The following is a 23251-nucleotide window of genomic DNA, read 5'->3' as shown; positions in this document are numbered from 1 at the left end:
CTCACACGATAAAAATTTTTGCCCACCATGGGGCCGAGAGAAAATCGAGCTTTGGACGCTAGTAGATGGTATCAACTCGAAGCATGACAAGTGAGAGGATATTTGAAGCTGACCAGACCACGTTGTTGTTGTCTCTGCAGAGAAAGATGGCTGAGATGAGAAGAAAGAATGAAGAAGTGAGTAGGAAGAATGAACAAGAGATTCAGGCTCTCCGCAGGGAGAACGAAGACATGAAGAGGAAGCTGATCGAGGGGGGACCGCCCATTGTGCCGACTAATCTCGTCGGTGAGTCAATCACCTCCCCCCCAACCCAAAAGCGGTTGAGGAGACAAAGGACAAGGCCCCCACTCAGGAGATGGATGGCGAATCTTGTCTTAACAAGTCGGTCCACATTACCGGTACAGTGGATTCTGTCCACCGACACCTGTTTACCGATTCCATCATCGGAGTTCAACTGCCAGACAAGTGGAAAGGCTTCAATAGGGACTGCTATGACAACACGACCGACCCAGATGAGCACATGGATGCATACACCACGCACATGAGCTTGTACATCGTTAATGATGCGACCATGTGCCGAGTGTTCTCCATATCGCTGAAGGGAGGAGCTCTTAGCTGGTTCACGAAGCTCCCTCCCAACTCTGTCGACAGCTTCACGACGCTGATGTTAAGTTTGAGACGCAGTTCGCCACAAGCCACCCGCACCATCTAACCCCCATCGCCCTGGTGGGTATTCGCCAGAAGAAGGGGGAGTCTTTGAGAATCTTTGTCAACGGATTCAGCAAGATAGCGATGAGCATTCAGAACCTCAGCCCGGAGGTAGCCATGCACCATATGTTGATGGTCTTACGCCTGGGACCGTTTGCTAACAGCCTTTGTATGCAGCCGGCCAAAAGCTTGGATAATCTAGAGAAGAGGGCTGCCAAGTACATGCAGTTGGAGGAACTAAGGGAGTTCCGCAACCAGGCTTGTGCAGAAGCTAGCAGAGAGAAGGGGAAGGATAAGAAGGAGTGGCAAGGATGATCGGCTAGTAGGGGAGATAGAAGAAGGGACAACCGGGGCAATAGGTTCTCAAGATACACCCCTCTGACGACCGAAAGGGGGAGAATCTTTGACGAGGCTCTCAGCACCGAACTGATCCCTCCGCCCAGGAAGGCATCAAGCCTTGTAAACAACGACTGTAGGAAGCGGTGCCGGTACCACAAAAACAACGGGCATTCCACTAAGGAATACCAAGCCCTAAAAGATAAGATAGAGGAACTTATCCTAGCTGAACACCTACAACGTTTCGTTCAGGGTAACCGAAGGCACAAGACGGTCCCCCGGGCGGAACGAGCCCACGAAGAGGAGGAACTACTCCCCTCAAAGGGCTAGGGATGACCACCACCAGAGCATCAGCTAAGGAGAGACGATCGCCCGTGTAGCGGGAGCACCCCCCACGGGAGAACAAAAGACGAGGCGGCAGGGAGGTCGTCAAGACCATCACTGGAGGATTTGTCGTCGGTGGAAACTCCAACAACGCCCGAAAGAATCACCTCAGATCTATGCATCAGGTGAATAAAGTTTCATTCCGACCGAGAATGCCGCCCATCACCTTCACTGACGATGATTTCAAAGGCTTCGATTATGGCAGGACGACCCGATGGTGATATCGGTCAATATCGATAAGTTTACCATCATGAAAACGTTGGTGGACCAAGGAAGTTCAGTAGACATCCTCTATTAGAAGACCTTCAAAGCCATGAGGATACCTGAGGCAGAGATGGTACCGTACAATGACCGTGTTGTCGACTTTGCAGGTGAGAAGGTCGGTGCTAAAGTGATGGAGATCAAGTAAGAGAGGATTTCACTAATGGAGGAAGAGGCCATCCACCCAAGCATTTAATGTTCTTCCTTCTAGTCTTCTAAAAAATTAAAGAAGAGTTAAATAAAGAGAGGACCAAGCCTAAAGCAAACAAGAAGACTACAAGCATTCAAGAATGGGCTCCAATTAATATCTCTCTTTATAGTTTCTTTTGTATAAATTTGTAAATAATATAGAATAGCTTTAGGATGTGCTAAAGAGGGAAACCTTAAAGAGACCTCCATTGTATAACACTTTAGGCACTAGTTTTAGGAAAAATCTAGAAAGTTGTCTCTTAACACTCATTTAGGTGCTAGAATTGAAGGAGTTAGAAGGTGACCTTTCAAAAGCTTATCTTGTAAGTTTCTCTTGTACTTTGTGACCAACCCTCTCTATTATAAAAGGGGTGCTTAGGTCTTTGAAATAATAAGAATTGATTTTTGAGAGTAAAGAACCTCTACCAATTTGGTGAGTGAGTGAGAGAGACTTGTGTCTTCTTCTCTTCTAGTCTTATCTTGAGTGAATTCTTGGGCTCTCAAGTGGCGGTAACAACACTCATCTTGAAGCCAATCATCCTTCAAGTGGCGTGCACATTCCAAGAGCTTCATCCACATAAGTCCCTTTTCCCTTCATTTCAAATTACCCATTTTGGTTCTACTTGTTTGTTTTCACATTCAATCGGTGCAATCTCTTCCTTATGATGTCCTCTTTCATTTGCTGCACTTATATTCAATTTTAATCGGTGCAAATTGGTTGTTTTTTCTGTTTTGGTCACGTCCTCCATGGGTATAAATGCTATATGTTGTGTTCTTGAGTTTCTATCCATGGGTTTGTTGTTCAAAATGGGTTTCTGTGTGAGTTTGACTTGGTTCTTGTGTTCTTGATTAAGTTCTTGAATAGGTAAAGAATCTTGATCCAATTCTAAAGGTGCCTAATCATATTCCAACTCTATTTGAATCCATAACATGTCCATATCATATCTCTATCATGTTATTGGAATCATATCATGTGGTATCATGAGTCTTAGGTGTGTTCTTGTGTGTGTTTGAGTTGTTTTGGCACTTTTAATTCAAGAACTTTACATTCTTGTCTTTACCTTTCTGTTTTAGGTTTATTTTTGGGTATTTCGTGTTGCTTTCTTGTTCTTATTACATTGTTTTTGTGTCATTTTGATTTTGGAATCTCTATTAGTTTTGTCAAAGTCATGTTTCTCCAAAAATGTTATCAATTCTATGTAGTACTTTTCTTGATTTTGGTTTCTTGATTTTTTTAATTGAGTGCAGTTTTATGTGTTTGTTTTCTTGATCCTTTGGTGCTTTTTGTTTTTAGATTTGAGTTCTTACTTGTATTTTAGATCTATACAAGTTCTTGAAACATCAATTCTATTGTGTCTTTTGAAGTTTCTCAATTCTGTTTTTTTTTCATTCCAGATTAGGTTTCCTCTGTTTTTCCTGAAACTTTGCTAACTGTTTTCGTTTATGCGAATTACAATTGTTGGAGAAAAATTCTGAAACTCTGGATTTATGTAGTTTGAAGTGTTACAAAAGAGTGAAAAAAGGAAGTGTATCAAAATTTCAAATACAAAAAAAATGATAAATGAAATACGAATAGAGTGTAAGATTCTGACTCTGGAAAAACGGTGATGCGGCAGTGATTTTCGGAAATTTATCACAATTAATTGGTATACTGTTTTTGTGTGATTCCAGTGCCCAAAGTGAGATAACATCTTGAAATTTCAGTGGTTTAAATTTTAGATTCCAGTTTGCATTATAATGTTCCAGATAAATTTTTGAAGTTATGCACAGATTCCAGTTTTTACAATTCTAGTAGTTCTGGTTTTGTTTTCTTCATCTACTCTAGTGCTTTTCTCTAGGTTTCTTTTGTGTGCCATCTTTTCATTGAGTACCTTATTTTTCTTGATTGTCTTTTCTTCATTATTCTTTGAGTTTGTCATATATCTTGTATTCCTTTTGCTATAGCCTTTTCTTGTTTACACCTTTTCTTGATTGTCTTTTATTGTTCTTTAAGTTTTGTGGTGTCTTGGCTTTAAGAAAGAGTGGTTTGCTTTGACATATTTCATTTGAGAGTTACCAAAACCTCAAGAGCAGATTGGTTGAGGGAAGTATTCTTTCTTGGAGTGATTTGAGTGTCTTTTAATTTTCATTACAACACCATCATTGTTCCATTTTCTAACCTTGTTTTTTCTTGAATTTTTTTTTGTTTGCTGTTTTGATTTTGCAATGGATACCTTATCAAGTGCAGCACCTTCTAAACGTCATTCCCCTCCAAAAGCATACTTCATTGATGAATTACAAGAAGTTAAAACAATATCTGCACAACAAGATGAGGAATTGAGACAAATGGAGGCAAGGCTTCAAATCTTAGAAGTAAAACACATGGAGAAAAGATTGTCAAAACTTGCCATGAAACATGAAAGATCCATTCCTCACGGCCATGAAGAAGAACATAGAAGGAGAAGACATCACCATCATTCTCATGGAGAAAGTCATTATCGTGAAGATGGACATCACCAAGAAGCCAAGTCTCAATTTTCTTCTGTAAAAGTACCTAGCTTTAGTGGTGATAGTGATCCTAATGTGTATTTAGATTGGGAAGCTAAGGTTGACCATATTTTTCATGTGTATAAGGTTCAAGATGACCATAAACTTAGGATAGTTTCTTTATCCTTTTTGGACTATGCCAAAGAATGGTGGCATAGCATTGTAATGGACATTATATATAGCAAGAGACCTCCCGTGGTTTCTTGGAATGATTTGAAAGAGTGTATGCGCACGAGGTTTGTTCCTCCTTCTAGGAAGGAACACTTGTTGAAGTTCCAAAGGCTTCCTCAAGGACATAGGATGGTAGATGAATACTTTAAAGATTTTGAAACAACTTTGACTAAAATGAATATGCATGCTAATGAAGAGTCAAAGATAAAATGGTTTGTACGTGGTTTGAGAAGAGATATTAGAGAATTTGTAGAATTAAATGAGTACTCTTCTTTAAAGAAAGTGCTTCGCATAGCCATCAAGGTGGAATCATATCTTTTGAAAACAACTTTAAAAAATACTCATGATGATGGTTTCTACAACTCTTTTAGGAAGGATGCAAACACAATTTCTACTCGAATTTCTCCTTCCAATTTTTCCAAACAAACCACTTCTCCAAAAAACGTTTCTACTCCAAATCCTTCTACTCCTAAGTCACCTACAAAAACTTCAAAAATGAAATGTTTTAAATGTTTAGTTTTTGGGCACATAGCTCTTCATTGTCCACTAAAACAAACCTTAATGATAAACAAGGTAAAACAAGACCTAACTCCACCAACTACCAAAAGAGAAAATGATAAAAACAAAAAAGGCCAAGATGACATGGGTCTTATCCTTTCACCTCCAAGGTGTTTTCCTTCCTTATCTTTTTCATTACCAAAGGTTCTTACTTCACCACCATCTTGGTTAAAGAATATTAGGGATGATTTTTTCATACCTCTTAATGGTTTTCACCATTTAAGAGGACTTTTTTCAAAAAATATCATCATTCCCAAATAATTTTTTCCAACTTGGTCTGTTTATAGGACCTCCTTTTCTGAATTCCCACTGCTTACAAATTCTAAGTCATGTTTGCCTTTTTCTTATTCAATTGTTAATTTTGATAGTAAACTGACTTTGTTCTATGCAGGGATTCAAAATTCGTGGAAGAATTCTCTCCAACTTGGGGAGAATGATGGAGATCAAGTAAGAGAGGATTTCACTAATGGAGGAAGAGGCCATCCATCCAAGCATTTAAAGTTCTTCCTTCTAGTCTTCTCAAAAATTAAAGAAGAATTAAATAAAGAGAGGACCAGGTGATGGCATTCTCATGGAGCTCTTCTTGGATGTTTGTGAATATGGTGCGGAAGCTATGGTGAAAGTGGGCAAGGTCCTCCTAGGAGATGTGGTGACCTTGAAGGTGCATGAAGTGTATGGAAAAAGGGAGGTTCGGCTAGCCCTCTTGGTAAATGGTGAAGAGAAGATTAGGTCCTAGAAACTAGGCAAAGGCAATGTATGGTACTAAATTGGCAGCATAACATTACTCTCATTAATCTTGAAAATACAAGTGATGGGCTTCTCCTTTTATAGGCTAAGGAGGCCGTAAATGCTAAGCTAAGAGAAGATGAAATGCAAGCAAAATGAAATGGAAATGTGGAGGCACATAGCACATGGAGCACATGACCGTTCCCAGTGGAGAATCTTCTAGAAAACGTGAGCTAGCTAGGTTAAAAACAAAAGGAGACAAGTTTATGCTTTCTAACACTACACTAACTACTAAGCCACCCCTAATGGGCCTCCATGTAGCATGTACAAGTTCTTCTCCCTCCCATCCGTTGCTTGACCCAATTGTGCGTGAAGATGCTTGGCCATGGACCTAGTGATAGGTCCTAGACGGTCTAGGCTTCCTCCTAGACGCTCCTTTTGTAGTCGCCCCTCATCTTGTGCTAGACGCTCCCTTTTTGAGTCTAGACGCTCCCCACATGGCTCTAGACGGTCTAGACTTGGATCTTGTCATCCATAGTGTGGTGAGCTTGGCCCTCCTCCATCATCCCCTCCCCCTTGGAAAGGATTTTTCCTCAAATCCAGCTCGTCCTCGTCGTCATTGGTACCTACAAATGGTGAAAGATCAATTACATTAAAAGTATCATGCACTCCATATTCAAGAGGTAGGTCCAATTTGTATGCATTGTTATTGACTCTCTTGAGGATTTGAAAGGGTCCATCACCTCGGGGACTTAGTTTGGACTTCCTTTGAGTGGGAAATCGATCTTTGCGAAGGTGAAGCCAAACTAAGTCTCCTTCCTAAAAAATTATTTCTTTCTTCCCTTTATTGTTGTATTTTGTGTACTTCTCATTTTGTTGTTGTATTTGGATTTTAATCTTCTCATGCATTTTCTTCACAAAATCGGCTTTGATTACTCCTTCCTTATGCACAAATTCTTGTGGATTAGGAAGAGGTAACAAATTCTTAGGTGTGAGAGGATTAAATCCATATACTACTTCAAAAGGAGAAGCATTAGTAGTCTTGTGGACTACTCGATTGTAAGGAAACTCAATGTGGGGAAGATACTCATCCCAAGATTTATGGTTTCCCTTCATGATAGCCCTAAGCATAGTCCCAAGAGATCGGTTGACTACTTCAGTTTGGCCATTCGTTTGAGGATGACAAGAAGTTGAAAATTGTAGTCTTGTTCCAAGTTTGCCCCAAAGAGTTTTCCAAAAGTGGCTTATGAACTTGGGATCTCTATCGGATACTATACTTCTAGGGAGACCATGAAGTCTCACCACTTCTCTAAAGAAGAGTCTAGAAATATTTTGAGCATCATCTACTTTGTGGCAAGGAATAAAATGGGACATTTTGCTAAAATGGTCCACTACTACAAAGATAGAATCATGGCCTCTTGCAGTCCTAGGGAGTCCTAAAATGAAATCCATGCTAATGTCTTCCCAAGGAGCATTTGCAATCGGCAAGGGAGTGTAGAGTCCATGAGGCATTGTTCTAGACTTTGCTTTTAAACATGATATGCATCTAGAACAATGTCTTTGGACATCTTTTCTCATGTGTGGCCAACAAAATTTTTCTTTCAAAAGGTCTAGAGTCTTATCAACTCCAAAATGGCCCATGAGTCCCCCCTCATGTGATTCCTTGACAAGGAGTTTCCTATGTGTGCCTTGGGGAATGCAAAGTTTTCCTTCTTTAAAAAGATATCCCTCAGCCACATAGTAACCTCCTTGCGCTCTATGTTGACATTGGGCATAGATGGATGAAAGTTCTTGATCCTCTTGGTAAAGCTCTCTTATGTGATCAAATCCAAGAATTTGGGCACCCAATTTTGAAAAGAGTGTATGCCGCCTTGAAAGAGCATCGACCACTATATTGGTGCTTCCTTTCTTGTATTTGATTACATAAGGAAATTGTTCAAGAAACTCCATCCATTTAGCATGTCTCTTGTTGAGCTTGTGTTGGCCCTTTAAATATTTTAAAGACTCGTGATCACTATGGATGACAAATTCTTTTGACACTAGGTAGTGTTCCCAAGTCTTTAGGGCTCGCACAAGAGCATAGAGCTCTTTGTCATAGGTGGGATAGTTGAGGGTGGCACCATGGAGTTTTTCACTAAAATAGGCAATGGGGTGTCCACCTTGCAACAATACCGCACCTATGCATACCCCCGATGCATCGCATTCTATCTCAAAAGTTTTGGAAAAATTTGGAAGAGATAGAATTGGTGCATTGGTAAGTTGAGCTTTTAGCCTTTGGAAGGCTTGCTCATGCTTATCATTCCAACAAAATGCAACATCTTTTTTAACAAGTTCATTCAAAGGAGAAGGTAGGCTTGAAAAATTAGGCACAAACTTTCTATAGAAGCTAGCTAACCCATGAAAAGTCCTTACATCACTTACATTTTGTGGAGTGGGCCACTCTCGGATGGCTTTGATTTTATCGGTGTCAACATGCACCCCCTTTTGGTTAACTATGAAACCTAAGAAAACTACACTATCTACACAAAAGGTGCACTTATCCCTATTGGCAAAAAGACTATTTTTCCTAAGCACTAGAAGAACTTCCCTAAGGTATCTTAGATGGTCTTCTAGGGTCTTGCTATACACTAAGATATCATCGAAATAAACTACTACATATTTACCTATGCAATCTCTCAAGGTGTGATTCATGAGCCTCATGAATGTACTAGGGGCATTAGTGAGCCCAAAGGGCATCACTAACTACTCATATAATCCAAACTTGGTCTTAAAAGCGGTTTTCCATTCATCACCCTCTTTGATTCTAATTTGGTGATATCCACTTTTAAGGTCAATTTTAGAGAATATGGTTGACCCATGTAGTTCATCAAGCATCTCATCAAGCCTTGGGATTGGATTGGTGATGTTGTTGATTGCTCTACAATCACAACACATGCGCCATTTTCCATCTTTTCTGGGCACCAACAAGACAGGTACAGCACAAGGGCTTAGGCTCTTTTGAACCCAACCCTTCTCCAACAAGTCTTGAACTTGTGACTCTATCTCCTTGGTTTCCTCGGGGTTTGTTCTATAAGCGGGCCTATTTGGTAGGCTTGCCCCCGGAATGAAGTCAATTTGATGTTCTATACCTCTAACGGGAGGGAGCCCAATAGGTCCCTCATTAGAGAATATATCTTCACTTAAAAGTTTTTCTACTTGAGGAGGTAGACTCATGAGTTCATCACTTGTGGCAGTGCATGCAAGTGTTCCTTTACAAAAGACTAGGCTTGGTTGCAAATTTTCCAAAACGTTTTCAAAAGGCTTTTCTTGTTGAGCAACTTTGTGGGAAAGAACACTCTTCTCCCACGCCTTTCTATCCCTAAGGATTTTCTCTTTTTCTAGCACTTTTTTTTTTGTTTTCCTCATCCCTCTTATGTTTCATTTGTATTTGGTCTTTCACCACTTGAGAATGTGGTAAAGGACTAAGTACAAATTTCTTATGCTTATGGGTGAAGGAAATCTCGTTAGTGAGACCATCATGCAAGGTTTTCTTGTCAAATTGCCATGGTCTCCCTAATAAGATGTGGCAGGCTTCCATAGGCACTACATCACATAAAACTTTGTCTTTGTAGTTCCCTATGGAAAACTTGATTTCCACTTGCTTATCTACACTTAGTTCCCCATTTTCATTAATCCATTGTAGTTTGTAAGGTTTTGGGTGAGGAACTACTTGTAGATTAAGCTTATCAACCATTCTAGCACTACAACAATTACAACTAGATCCACTATCCACAATGAGGGAACATATATTTTCTAAAACATTGCATCTTGTATGAAAGATGTTCTCCCTTTGTGTTTCCATGGATGTCCTTGGTTGATTGTTGAGGGTTCTCCTAATCATTAGCAATTCTCCCTCTAATGGAGCTACCCTCTCATCCTCTCCCCCTTCCTCTCTCTCACTAGGCTCATCCTCGCCACTAGTGTATTCATCTACACCCTTTAAAAACAAAGTCCTTTGGTTTGGGCATTGTGCTTGCACATGCCCTCTACCATAGCACTTAAAGCACTTAACATCTCTAGCTCGGATGGGTGGGGTGGAGGTTTCTTTTGCTAAGGGTTTGGTAGTTTCTTTTGTTTTTTCTCTTGATGTGCTACCCTCCCTTCTATATTCTTTCTTGGGATAAAAGCTAGAGTAGGAACTCACCCTTTGACTTGAAGTTTTGCGCAAAATTTGTTGTTCAACTTTAATGCAAAGTTGAACCAAATCATTTAAGTCTTGGTAGGGAAGGAGTTCTACCCTATCTCTTATCTCAAGAGAAAGGCCATTAAGGAACCTAGCTATGGTGGTGTCCTCCTCTTCCCTAATGGATGCTCTCATCATGTAGAGCTCCATTTTCTGCCTATACTCCTCTACACTCATATTTTTTTGTTGGAGTCTTTGGAGCTTGTCCATTAACTCCCTATGGTAGTATGAGGGTATATGTCGACGTCTTAGGGCTCCCCTAAGGTCATTCCAATACGTAATGGGAGGTTCCCTATGAAGACGTCTTTCTCTTTCGAGAGAGGTCCACCAATACATGACGTTCCCTTGGAAGCTAAGGGTGGCTAAGGGTACCTTGCGTTTTTCACTCACCCTATGGCAAGCAAAGAGTTGCTATACTTTCATCTTCCAATCTAGGTAGATTTCTACATTCTTCTTACCATGGAAGTGAGGTAGGTCTACTCTAACCTCCCTTGGCCCCTCTTGCTCCCTTTGCCTATTTCTTCTAGGGGGTGGTTGGTAATAGTCATTGATTCTAAGGCTTCCCTCCCCTAGAGACTGATTACTTTTAGAATGGGATGTATGAGTATGAGTTTTGATTTTTATTTTTGAGACTTCTCTTCCTTGGCTTTAGTCAATTCATTGATTTTAGTCTCATTCTCCAATTGTCTAAAAGAAATCATTTGCACAGCTTGTGAAACTTCTTTCAAAAGAGTTTTCAAAGATTTTACTTCACTTTCAATAGACTTTGCAGAATGAGAAGAAGAAGACATAACTAGAGCTTTGTGTGTAGAAGTATTTTACCTTGAGAAAATTTAGGGAAGTCAAAGAAGGTAGTCTTCCAGGTAAGGGAGGTGAGTCACAATGGACTACTTAAATACCAAGCCTTGCCTTAGCCAAAGACTATCCCTCAATGTCTTCACACAAAGCTTTCTCTTAGTAAACCACTTAAAACACAATTAGGTTGGAGAAATCAGATTTTAATGCAAGAAAACAATGCAAACTAGCTAATTAACCAAGCAAGAATTAAAAAAGCTTTTAAGCAAGACAAAACAATTAAAAACGTAACTAGCTAAAGCAAAGAGGTGCAATTAAAACAATTAACAATTGCTAAACTAGATAATTCTACACTAGTCGGCCCTAGGTGAGGCTTCTAGGACACTTGGAGCCCTTGAAGACACACTCACTGTCTAAACACGTAATTAAAGAAGTAATTAACAAAAGTTAAGTTGCAAAGAATAAAGAAAACTCCCTTTGTTGATCTTTTTTTTGCTATTGGCACTTCCTTGGTTGTCTTTTCTTTGTTGGGCCTTCCAATGTTTGTGGTGTTTTTGGTAGGTATTTGTTTTCTGCCCTTGCTTTTGTTCCTCTTAGAATTAGGGAATTAATCCTCCGATCCAGCACCTATCAAGCAAACTAGACCTCACTCAAGTCAAATTTCCACTCAAATAAGCACCAATTGAGAATCAATCCACCACCAAATTTAGAGGCCAAAGAATTAAAGCAAGAAACAAATTAATTGGAAAAACAGTAACACACAAATGGAATTAAAATGTGACAACTAGAAAGAGTTCCAAAGAAATATTAGACAAGCAAATAAAGGTACTCAAAGAAAGGTAGGCACACAAAATGGATCCTAAGAATAGCACTAGAATTGATTTCAAAATCAAAAACAGCACCACTGAAAAAATTGTTGTGGGCCAGAGAGGGTAATTTTCCCCGATTTATGCTGAGTTGTCCTTTTAAGATTTGCTTCTGAAAATTTATATGCCAATAATTCAAGATCTTAACTAAATTCTGGCGTTGGTTTCACTCCAAACACATGAACCATTTTTTTTTAATAAATTTTCTAAAATCAGTGTTCAGTTACGCCAACTGTAGCGCCAGATTTGCACACTGTTTTTATAATATTTATCATTTTTTTTCTATTGACTCTTTTGAACTGATTCTTTTTTTGTCTTTTCTATAACACCTCAGTCTTGCATAATCCAGAGAATCAGAAATTTCCTATGTGGGAAAATAATTTTCTTAAGCAAAACAGCCAGCACAGAGTTATGCAAAACAGGGGATTCTGTAAAATCTGGAAAAAAACAGCAAGATACCAAAAGAAAAACACAATGGAATTGGTGAAAAGGAATTTGTGTAGATCTAACCACAAATATGAACTCAAGCAAAAAAATAAAAGGCACCAAAGGATAAAAAAAAAAGCAGATTCAAAACAAACATTTAGACCAAAATCAAGAAACTAATAAGCCAAATAAAGTACTACTATGATTTGATGACATTTTGGAAAAACATGACTAGACAAAACACATATAAATTCAGAAATTAAAAGACTCAAAGAGCATAAAATGAACCAAATAAAATTGCAATAAGGACACAAATACCTAAAATAAAAAAAGCAACACAAAGTGTATGGAATCCTACCAAAAATTGCATAAAGATTGCTCAAAAACAATTGAACAAGATGTACCGATTGGAATTTCCAAACAGCACACCAATTCAAAGCAAAAATTAAAAAACAGCAAGACAATATGGAATGTAAAGAACAACACAGATTAAAGAAGAACTCAAAATGAAAATGACCAAGAACTACTCATCTTTGAAGAACCTATGCTCATGATACCAAATGATGGCATTCTCATGGAGCTCTTCTTGGATGTTTGTGAATATGGTGCGGAAGCTATGGTGAAAGTGGGCAAGGTCCTCCTAGGAGTTGTAGTGACCTTGAAGGTGCATGAAGTGTATGGAAAAAGGGAGGTTCGGCCAGCCCTCTTGGTAAATGGTGAAGAGAAGATTAGGTCCTAGAAACTAGGCAAAGGTAATGTATGGCACTAAATTGGTAGCATAACATTACTCTCATTAATCTTGAAAATACAAGTGATGGGCTTCTCCTTTTATAGGCTAAGGAGGCTGTAAATGCTAAGCTAAGAGAAGATGAAATGCAAGCAAAATGAAATGGAAATGTGGAGGCACATAGCACATGGAGCACATGACCGTTCCCAGTGGAGAATCTTCTAGAAAACGTGAGCTAGCTAGGTTAAAAACAAAAGGAAACAAGTTTATGCTTTCTAACACTACACTAACTACTAAGCCACCCCTAATGGGCCTCCATGTAGCATGTACAAGTTCGTCTCCCTCCCATCCGTTGCTTGACCCAATTGTGCGTGAAGATGCTTGGCCATGGACCTAGTGATAGGTCCTAGACGGTTTAGGCTTCCTCCTAGACGCTCCTTTTGTAGTCGCCCCTCATCTTGTGCTAGATGCTCCCTTCTTGAGTCTAGACGCTCCCCACATGGCTCTAGACGGTATAGACTTGGATCTTGTCGTCCATAGTGTGGTGAGCTTGGCCCTCCTCCATCACCAGGCCTAAAGCAAACAAGAAGACTACAAGCCTTCAAGAATGGGCTCTAATGAATATCTCTCTTTATAGTTTCTTTTGTATAAATTTGTAAATAATATAGAATAGTTTTAGGATGTTGTAAAGAGGGAAACCTTAAAGACACCTCCATTGTATAGCAGTTTAGGCACTAGTTTTAGGAAAAATCTAGAAAGTTGTCTCTTAACACTCCTTTAGGTGCTATAATTGAAGGAGTTAGAAGGTGACCTTTCAAAAAGCTTATCTTGTAAGCTTCTCTTGTACTTTGTGACCAACCCTCTCTATTATAAAAGGGGTGCTTAGGTCTTTGAAGTAATAAGAATTGATTTTTAAGAGTAAAGAACCTCTACCAATTTGGTGAGTGAGTGAGAGAGACTTGTGTCTTCTTCTCTTCTAGTCTTATCTTGAGTGAATTCTTGGGCTTCAAGTGGCGGCAACAACACTCATCTTGAAGCCAATCATCCTTCAAGTGGCGTGCACATTCCAAGAGCTTCATCCCCATAAGTCCATTTTCCCTTCATTCCAAATTACCCATTTTTGTTCTACTTGTTTGTTTTCACTTTCAATCGGTGCAATCTCTTCCTTATGATGTCCTCTTTCATTTGCTGCACTTATATTCAATTTTAATCGGTGCAAATTGGTTGTTCTTGCTGTTTTGGTCTCGTCCTCTATGGGTATAAATGCTATATGTTGTGTTTTTGAGTTTCTATCCTTAGGCTTGTTGTTCAAAATGGGTTTCTGTGTGAGTTTGACTTGGTTCTTGTGTTCTTGTTTAAGTTCTTGAATGGGTAAGGAATCTTGATCCAATTCTAAAGGTGCCTAATCATATTCCAACTCTTATTGAATCCATAACATGTCCATATCATATCTCTATCATGTTATTGGAATCATATCATAAAGGCTACATCGAGTTTTATACCATCTTCGGCGAGGAGAAGAACACCAAGACCATATACTTGGTGATTGACGCTAACACCTTGTATAATATTCTCCTCGGACGACCGACCATCAACCGGCTGATGGCGATCGTCTCCACACTCCACCTAGCAATGAAGTTCCCCTCAACGTCAGGAGACATTCTCACGGTGCATGTGGATCAGAAGGTTTCCCGAGAATGCTATGTCGAGATCCTTAGGGTTGAGCCGCTACGCATGGAACAATGCCCTAAGCGCAAAACTTCTTGAGGACAAAAATCTTCTCACAGAGAAGACCAGCCTACTCTGATGAAGCATACGGTCACCATGGTGAATCTTGATCACTGGAGGACTGAGGACAGGCTAGAGGCCAAGGAGGAGTTGCGCTGAGTGCCCCTTCTTGACAAAGAGCATAGTACCTGTGTCAGTACAGCCATAACAACTGTCGAGGTTGAGCTGATGCACACCACGCTGAAGAAGAATGTAAACCTTTTCGCGTGCACGACATTCGATATGTCGGGAGTGAGCTCAAATATCATGATTGACAAGCTTTCGTTGTTCAAGGAAGCATGCTCAGTCGCGCAAAAGAAGAGAAACCATGGTGACGAGAAGAGTCTCGCAGCCAAGGAAGAAACCGAGAAGCTCCTCGCGACCGACTTTATTCGTGAGGCCTGATACATGACATGGTTGGCCCACGTAGTGATGGTCACGAAACTGAACGAAAAATGGAAAATGTGTGTGGATTACACGAACCTGAACAAGGCTTGCCCAAAAGACTCATATCCACTCCCAAACATCGACCGACTGGTAGATGGAGCGGTTGTTCTTGTCGGTTGATTTGGTCGCTAGTTGACTCTGGGAACAGGTTGTGACTACGTCTACCTCTGCTGGAATTTTCTCTTTCCCTTGGATGTTGGAACGCGGCTCTGTTTGAAACAGAGGGGACCCTACCTATTGATTGCACTCCGACGATCAAGTCAATACAGGGCTTATAGAAATAATGAGTAAGTAAGCAAGTAGTTTCAGTCTTAAGAAACGGTGTACCTTTAGCAGGGATCTCAAGTCTCTTTTATAGAATAATTTTAGGTTACTTCTTGTAACAACCCTTCTCTCACGAGAACCTTATCTCGAGTGAAAGTAGGTTTGATGGGAGGAGAGTCTCTTAAATGTGCATAATCTTAATACGACAACCGCATAATCTTAATAGCATGGCCGTCAGGGTACCAACTCATGTACCAACATCATGGGGCCTGATCCTGCCTGTTGACCGGAACGCTGGAAACTGCCTCGTCGAAGGATCGACGTGTGCACCGCTTCACACCTCCGTTCCTCTTCGAGATCCACCTCAAGAACTTGCAAAGAAACAGAGCGGCGCCGCTGCGGCCGATCGCACTCCAACGCCCAAGTCAGTGACCGAATCACCAAATACTAAGAGAACAAGAACCGCGCAAATCCTCTCTCACAGTAAGCTCTATAACTCGCAAGCGTAAAGAATGTATTCTGAACGTGCGTACCTCAGAAAGTTCGTTGAGAACTCTTATATACCTGGTTACTTTCTCTCTCCTGGCAGTTACAGACTTGGACACGTGGCTCGCATCCAACTGTACACGTGCCATCATCTAGAGCCTCCTTGACTTGGGCGCTGCTCCTGACTCTCTCTTTGGCTAAGTTATTTATGCATGGTGCTGCCCAGTACATAGCTAACTTGGGAGTGCGATTTCTACTGGAACTGGCGAGTTAGGGTGCCTTCATACACCTTCCCTGTGGTCTCGCCGGCCGCCTTCATAATCTGCACCACCTTCATCTCTGGCGATGTGCTTGCTCTGGCGATCTCCAATCACTAGGTCGCCTGAGTCTACATCTGACGACTTCATCTTTAACCCGGTGATCGCCGATTTTGGTATGCTGGAGATCGGAACACGCCAACTTAATAATTGGCGACTTCACGAGCCCCCCGACTTCCTTCCCTTCTGCCAACCTGGCGCCTTGTCAACACGCCTATACTGTAGCTTGATGCCACGTCATCACTTCCGACTACCAGGGCGGTGCATAATCTTAATACGACAACCCCATAATCTTAACAGCATGGTCGTCAGGGTACCAACTCATGTACCAACATCATGGGGCCCATCTGTCCACTATAGGCGTACAAGCCTTTACGTATCATGCATGCAGCTCATTCCCCAAAACCCTAGAGCTCTTGGGCTTAGGCATCTTTAGAGAATATGTACTTGTGCTAGACTCAAATGTACTAAACACACCATTTGCACTTTTTCACTAACAGGCCTTATATACGTTAAGTATATGAATGAACCTCAACACACACATACCTGGGGCCCAATTACATGGCCCATTAACTCGACCAGACCATCAAGCTGACCTGCTTGACACATGTGCCGATGTCTGATCACCGAGCGCTGAGCCCAACGCTCTAGTCCAGTACACAAGCCCCCAGGCTCGAGCTGGAACTTGTTTAAGTTAAGAGGCCAACTGCTCGTCCATAGCGACCTACGTGTCTTGACGCGACACACAGTACTTTGAGGTGATGTATCATCATACTCCATCACGAGCGTACATGTGGCCATCACCAACGGTTGGAAAACGTTGCCGCTTGCGCTTCACTTATATGTTAACCCTTCGAAAATTCATGCTCTCGTCATTGTTTCATTCCCCTTCGCGCTTCTCTTTCGAACGCCCTGCTCCCTCTTCTTCAAACAAACCTCCTCCCCTCATTTCATCAATTGACTCAAGGTACGCTTTTTTTTTTTATCTTGTGACTGATTTTAATATGCCACATCATTTCAATGCCTTTTAATATGCTCATAACTGCGATGAGATTGTTTACATTTCTTGTGATTATGATTGCAAATGCCTTTGCTTTTCACTTCGTCGTTCCTTTCTTCAAAACGAATGCGCTTCTTGATCTGAGTATTGTATTCGTTTATCTGCTTTCTTTGTTTTAGCTTCTCTGTGTGATGGATTACAAAACCTTGTATCCCTGGGCTCCCAGCTCCCTTTTATAAGAAACCTCAAAGTTCACAACTCGTGAGAAAATAGTGTTGTATAGGAAGAGCGAACACCTTAAGAAGAGATGTCGTTTTAGTAGAGAAGACGATAGGTTTGTTATGATTGTGCCATGTAGGCTAGATGAGCCAGTCTATTGTTATGAAGCATCAAACCCAGATGGGACATTACGTTTCTTCTACTCCACCGTATTCAAAGCTCTTCTGCTTCGCCTACCTTTATACAATTTCGGAAGAGCCTTTCTCACCAAAATCAATACCGCCTCTGCCGAGCTACACCCAAATAACTGGGCGTTAGTTCGAGGTTTTTCCATCCCGTGCCCCCACTTTGGCCATCTGCCATCAGTGGAAGTGTTCTTATTCTTCTTTAAGGCCAAACGGCTAGGTCGCCAGCTGTGAGTGAACTTCAACGGGGTTGATGTGAGAGTTTTGTTGACCTCCTTCCAGAAATCCTACAAAGGCTTCAAGGGCAAGTTTTTCAAAATCCGCTGCAATGACAACGATCCAACCCTCCTAGACGGGTTCCCTCTATACTGGACTGAGGAACCCGAATTCCAAAAACCCAAACGCCTTGAAGACCTGTCCCAGCGAGAACAAGAGGTGTGCCTCTTCCTTTCCAACCTCAAGGTGGTGTTTGACACCGCCATCTTGATAAAGCATGAGTACTGCCCACGAGTCTTAAGGCATACATTGGTATCCCCCTTCCCTTTACTCCCGCTAATGATATATTGTATGTGTGTGTTTGTTGAATTCTCCTTTGTTTTTAATGCAGACAACATGCTCAGGCTCAACAAAAAGGATTTGGCGGTCATGGCCAAGAAGATGAAAGCCGCTTCGCACTCCTCCCTTACCAAGGAGCTGAAAATGAAAGAGGTGGTTGCGGTGGCTGCCTCAGATGACGAAGACATGTTCTTGGGGTCTGTCTTTAAGTGAAGGAGCAAAACTGCCCTTCAGCCCACCGAGCATTCATCCTCTGATGGACGGGCTCCTTCACAACGCCTTCCTCTACCCAGTCCTTCCCCAGCTCGAGACATTATGGTGCAGGAGAGTGGGGGATAGAACCTTCGAAAGGGGGTAGTGTAGGATCCATCCTTGGATGCCACTTTCTTTCTTGAGAAGACCCTACTCCCTGCCGAGGCCAAGGAAGAGCTGGACAACCTGAGGGAAGACCAGCTGGTTGGTCAAACTGTGAGGCAACTGGGGCAGGCCTTAGCCACGAACTGCCTCGCCCTTTCCAAGCAATGAAAGGGAAAGCTTCATCTAAGGAGGAGGTTCTCAAGGCTACTAAGCAAGTTAGGGAGCTCCAAATTACATGCTAAGAGACCAAAGTCCTCTTGACTGAAAAGTATAAGGAGGCCTTGGGATTATCTGTAAGGAATGCTAAGCTCCATGCTGAAGTGGAAAGGTTGAGAGGAGAGCTGGCCCAACGAGAAGAGGAAGTAATGTCGAAAGATGCCTCGCTAGAGTAGACCAAAGAGGAATTGACCAAAGATGCTGCCAACTCCTACATGATGGGGTTTGATGATGCTGTTGCCCAAGTCACCTGCATCTACCCTAAGTTGGACCTCTCCAACATAGGTTTAGGCAAAGTTATCGTGGATGGGCAACTGGTAGATGAGGAATAACAGTGTGGGGTCCCCCTGCTATCACCTCCCTTTTGTAACCTTATGAACAATTTACGATTTCTGCACATATATGAATGTCTCCTTTCCTTACTTTGACTAGAATAGAACAATGTATGTCTCGAACAATCACAACTTCCATAACTTAGCAATTAATCTATGGATGTCGATGATCACCCCATGCTTAAGTAACGTGGTCATCATGGTAAATCAATCAATGGTAAACTATGATTCGGGGTACCTGAGCTCAGAGCCTTTCTGGACAACAGGTCCTCTTACGTGAATCACTATAAATATTTATACTCCTTAAAGAGAGGTTCCAACATGGTTCAAGTCAATGGCGAGCAACGATCAAGGGTACCTGAGCTCAAAGCCTCTCTAAGCAAAAGGTATTCATACTTGAATTGCTATGAACCTTTATACTCCTTAAAGGGAGGTTCCACCGTGGTTCGTGTCAATACAATGGCGAGCAGCGACTAGGGGGTACCTGAGCTGAGAGCCTCTCTAAGCAAAAGGTATTCACGCCTGAATCGCTATGTGTTGAGCATTGAAGCTTTGATGTTTCAAATCACATGAAGCCTGAAGCTGTGCTGCTTTCTGGGTTTGGGTTTTGATTAGGTTGTTTAGAATCTTTGTTAAGATCAGTCTTTAAGTCTATGCAAAGCTTTATCAAAACGGTTTTAAGAAACTAAGTGTTTTTCCAAGCAAAGGGAAAACAACCGGTTAATTTGTCAAAATAATCAGTTGTTTCCCACTTAGCTGGCTGGATGTTTTGAAACTGCTTTTTGAATCAATTGTGCGAACTGCTAGACTCATTCAACCGGTTAAATCATTGTGTCAACCGATTAAATGTGTGTTTTCATAACAGTTTTTTGAAAACTTGTTTTAACTTATTTGGTTGTTCAAAATTGCCTACAACGACTGCTTTTCAAAGACTAAAAGTAAAGTTTTCGTTCAAATCTATTTACATACAAAAAATACAACAAGTATTGATTCAAATTTGAGAAAGAGATTTGGTTTTGAAAGTGTTTTCAAAAAGATCAAGATTGCTTTTAAGCTATGCTGTGGTGACAAGTGTTGATCATAGGATCTTTGATTTTGTAATTCCAGGTGTTTTCTATCCTTGCTTAGTGTCTTGTAATTATACTTTCTTTACATACTGTTTGTTGTTGAAATCCTGTAAAGACAGAGGTTGTTCTTTCCTGAGGTGTTAAGTGTTGCAAAGGGGTTAGTAGGCTTTGTGGGATTCAAAGTCACCTCTTTGTGGTGTGTTTTGTAATCTGTGTTGATTGCTAGTGGAAACTCAGAGAATTGTGTGAGAACTGGATGTAGCTCAGGGATTGAGTGAACCGGTATAAAACCATTGTGTAAATCTTTCTTTCTCTTAAGCTATCTAACTGTTTGATAATTTTGTTGCTATAAACAACCGTTTAAAATTCTGATATCTGTTTCTTTTGGATTGTTTGATTGCATTTCTTAAGTTCTTATCTGAGTTGTTTGTTAAAGATTCATTCTACACCAAGTATTTGTGAAAATATTTTATAAAATAATTCACCCCCCTTCTTATTTAGGCCATCATTTCTTACACTATGAACCTTTATACTCCCTAAAAAGAGGTTCCACCGTGGTTCATGCCAATACAATGGCAAGCGGCAATCAGGGGTACCTGAGCTCAGAGTCTCTCTGAGTAAAACGTATTCACGCCTGAATCGCAATGAACCTTTATACTCCTTAAAGGGAGGTTCCACCGTGGTTCGTCCCAATACAATGGCAAGTGGCGATCAGGGGTACCTAAGCTCAGAGCCTCTTTGAGAAAAAAGTATTCACGCCTGAATCGCTATGAACCTTTCCACTACCTAATGGGAGGCGAGCCATTGCAATGTCGAACAAAGGGATAGGTGCCCTCGTATCATCATCAGTTACACACAGTGCGCTTGCTCAGACAACAAGCTAGTCAAGTGGTCCTCTTGGTGTTATCAAAGTATACTGCAAGCATGTTTTCCAAATAACTTTTTGTTGGGTAAAAACCCTGATAAGGGAAAAATAGTGTCCCCTTTGTTAGGATTGATGGCTTAAACAAGAGGGGGGGGGGTGAATTGTTTCTAAAACCTTTTCGCAAATATATGATTACAAATGAAACTTTAACAATCAATCACAGATAATCAATTAAGAAGGAGAATTAAACAAAGATTCAGAAAACAGTCTCAGTATTTTAATCGGTTAAAAAAACGATATAACTGGTTATTTAAGTTACAAATACAAAAGCAGTTTGTAAGGCAGGAATATCAACCGGTTGAAAATACAAATTAACCTGTTGTTTATGATAACATATCAAACAGTTATGAAGAGAAGAGATAGAAAGATTTACACACAAGGTTTATACTGGTTCACTCAATCCAGAGCTACATCCAGTCCTCAGTCAAACAACTGAGTATTTCACTATGTAATCAATCATAGATTACAACAACACACACGACAAAGAGGTGACTTTGAATCCCACAAAACCTACTCACCCTCTTTGCACCAGCACACACCTCAAGCCAGAATCAAACTGACTTTACAGGATTTTACAACAACGTTTACAGAATGTAATTTGAACAATTACAAGAAACTAAGAAAGGGTAGAAAACACCTGGATTACCAAAGACCAGAAACCCTATGATCAGTTCTTGAATCACAGCAAAGCTAAAAAGCAATCTTGCTAAACTTGGAAAACTTCTTTTCACAAACAGATTGTAATCTATCTTTTTTAATCTCAAATCTGAGTGTTAAAACTTGTCTCATTTTCTGTATGAAACATTTGAAAGAAGGTTATATTTATAACCTTTGAAAAGCCACTGTTAAAGGCAGATTTGAACAATTGAATCAGTTAAAACAGGTTTTCAAAATACTGTTATGAAAACTTACTTTCAATCGGTTGAAACCACGATTTAACCATTTGAATGGTTTCAACAGTTACACAACTGATTCAAAAAATAGTTTCCAAAACTCCTTTGCCAGCTAAGTGACAAACAACCGATTGTCTCAAAACTTTAATCGGTTGTTTTTCCCTTTGCATGGAAAAACACTTAGTTCTTTAAAATATATTAAAACAGGCTTTGTGTAGGAATCAAGACTGATCTTACATAAATTCTAAACACTCTAAACCACACCCAAACCAAAAGCAGCAAGGCTTCAAGCTTCATCTTGAATTTGAAACATCAAAGCTCCTATCTTCAACACCCTTAAACGTTCACACTACATACAAATAGCACATTAACTTAAATAAAACTTAAGATTGGCCCCGTTCCATGTTCGAGGAATAATCCTGCCCTCCAAGGTCTTGAGTCTATATGCTTCGTTCCCGAGTACCTCTATCACGCGAAATGAGTCGGTCCATTTAGGAGACAAGTTATTCTCCAACTGATAGGGGTGAGCTTTTCGCATTACCAGGTCGGTGACCTGGAACTGCCAGAGTCTTAGCTTGGACTTCTGCCTATACTCCACCCTTCTCTTAAAGGCTTCGACCTTGATGCGCGTTTCCTTTCTCACGTTGTCGAGCAGGTCTAAATTGACCTTCCTTTCCTCGTTAGACTCCTCCGCCACGAAGTACTGGAACAACGGTGAACTTTCCTGGATCTCGACGGGGATCATATCATCCGACCCATACACCAGGCTAAAAGGTGTCTCCTTGGTGGTGGATTGGGGAGTTGACAGAGATCAAGCTCAACAAGAAGAAGTCGAAGATGAAGATGCTCAAAAGGATATTCGCTCATCATCCTTCTCACCCCAAAGGATTACTAGGAGCAAATTTAAGGAATTAGGAAGTAGTGGTCAAATGTTTTCTCTTTTTGTAATATCTTTTGTATAAACTTTTAAATGCTTAAATATAGTTTTAGGAAAGGTGCTAAGAGGGAAACCTAAAGATACCTCTTATGTCAAAGCATCTTTAGATATTAGTTTTAGAACTTTTTAGTAGATTGACCCTTCATCACTCACTTTAGGTGCTAGAAAGTGAGAGATGTGCAAGGGACCTTTTGGATAGCTTCTTGTGTAAGCTTCATGTACTTCATGACCGGTCCTCTTCCTATATAAGGAGGGCTTGAGTCCTTTTAAACGCAGATTTGATATTTTGACTACCGAAATTCTCCCAAATTGGTGAGTGCTTGAGAGACTTGAGTCTTCTCTTACCTAGTCTTATCTTGAGAGCAATCTTGGAGCCTCAAGTGGCGATA

The 23251-nt window shown here is 40.7% G+C and overlaps 1 pseudogene; it reads right to left on the bottom strand.

Moving 5' to 3' along the window:
* Positions 1 to 9217: 9217 nt before the first annotated feature.
* LOC150025550 (uncharacterized) lies at positions 9218 to 22670 on the bottom strand (annotated as a pseudogene).
* Positions 22671 to 23251: the final 581 nt, after the last annotated feature.

Source organism: Phaseolus vulgaris, chromosome 8 (assembly GCF_051622355.1).
Source record: "Phaseolus vulgaris cultivar YP4 chromosome 8, ASM5162235v1, whole genome shotgun sequence".
NCBI classification, from domain to species: Eukaryota; Viridiplantae; Streptophyta; class Magnoliopsida; order Fabales; family Fabaceae; genus Phaseolus; species Phaseolus vulgaris.
The sequence above is the reverse complement of the archived record's forward strand: the minus strand, read 5'-3'. Positions and strand labels throughout refer to the sequence as shown.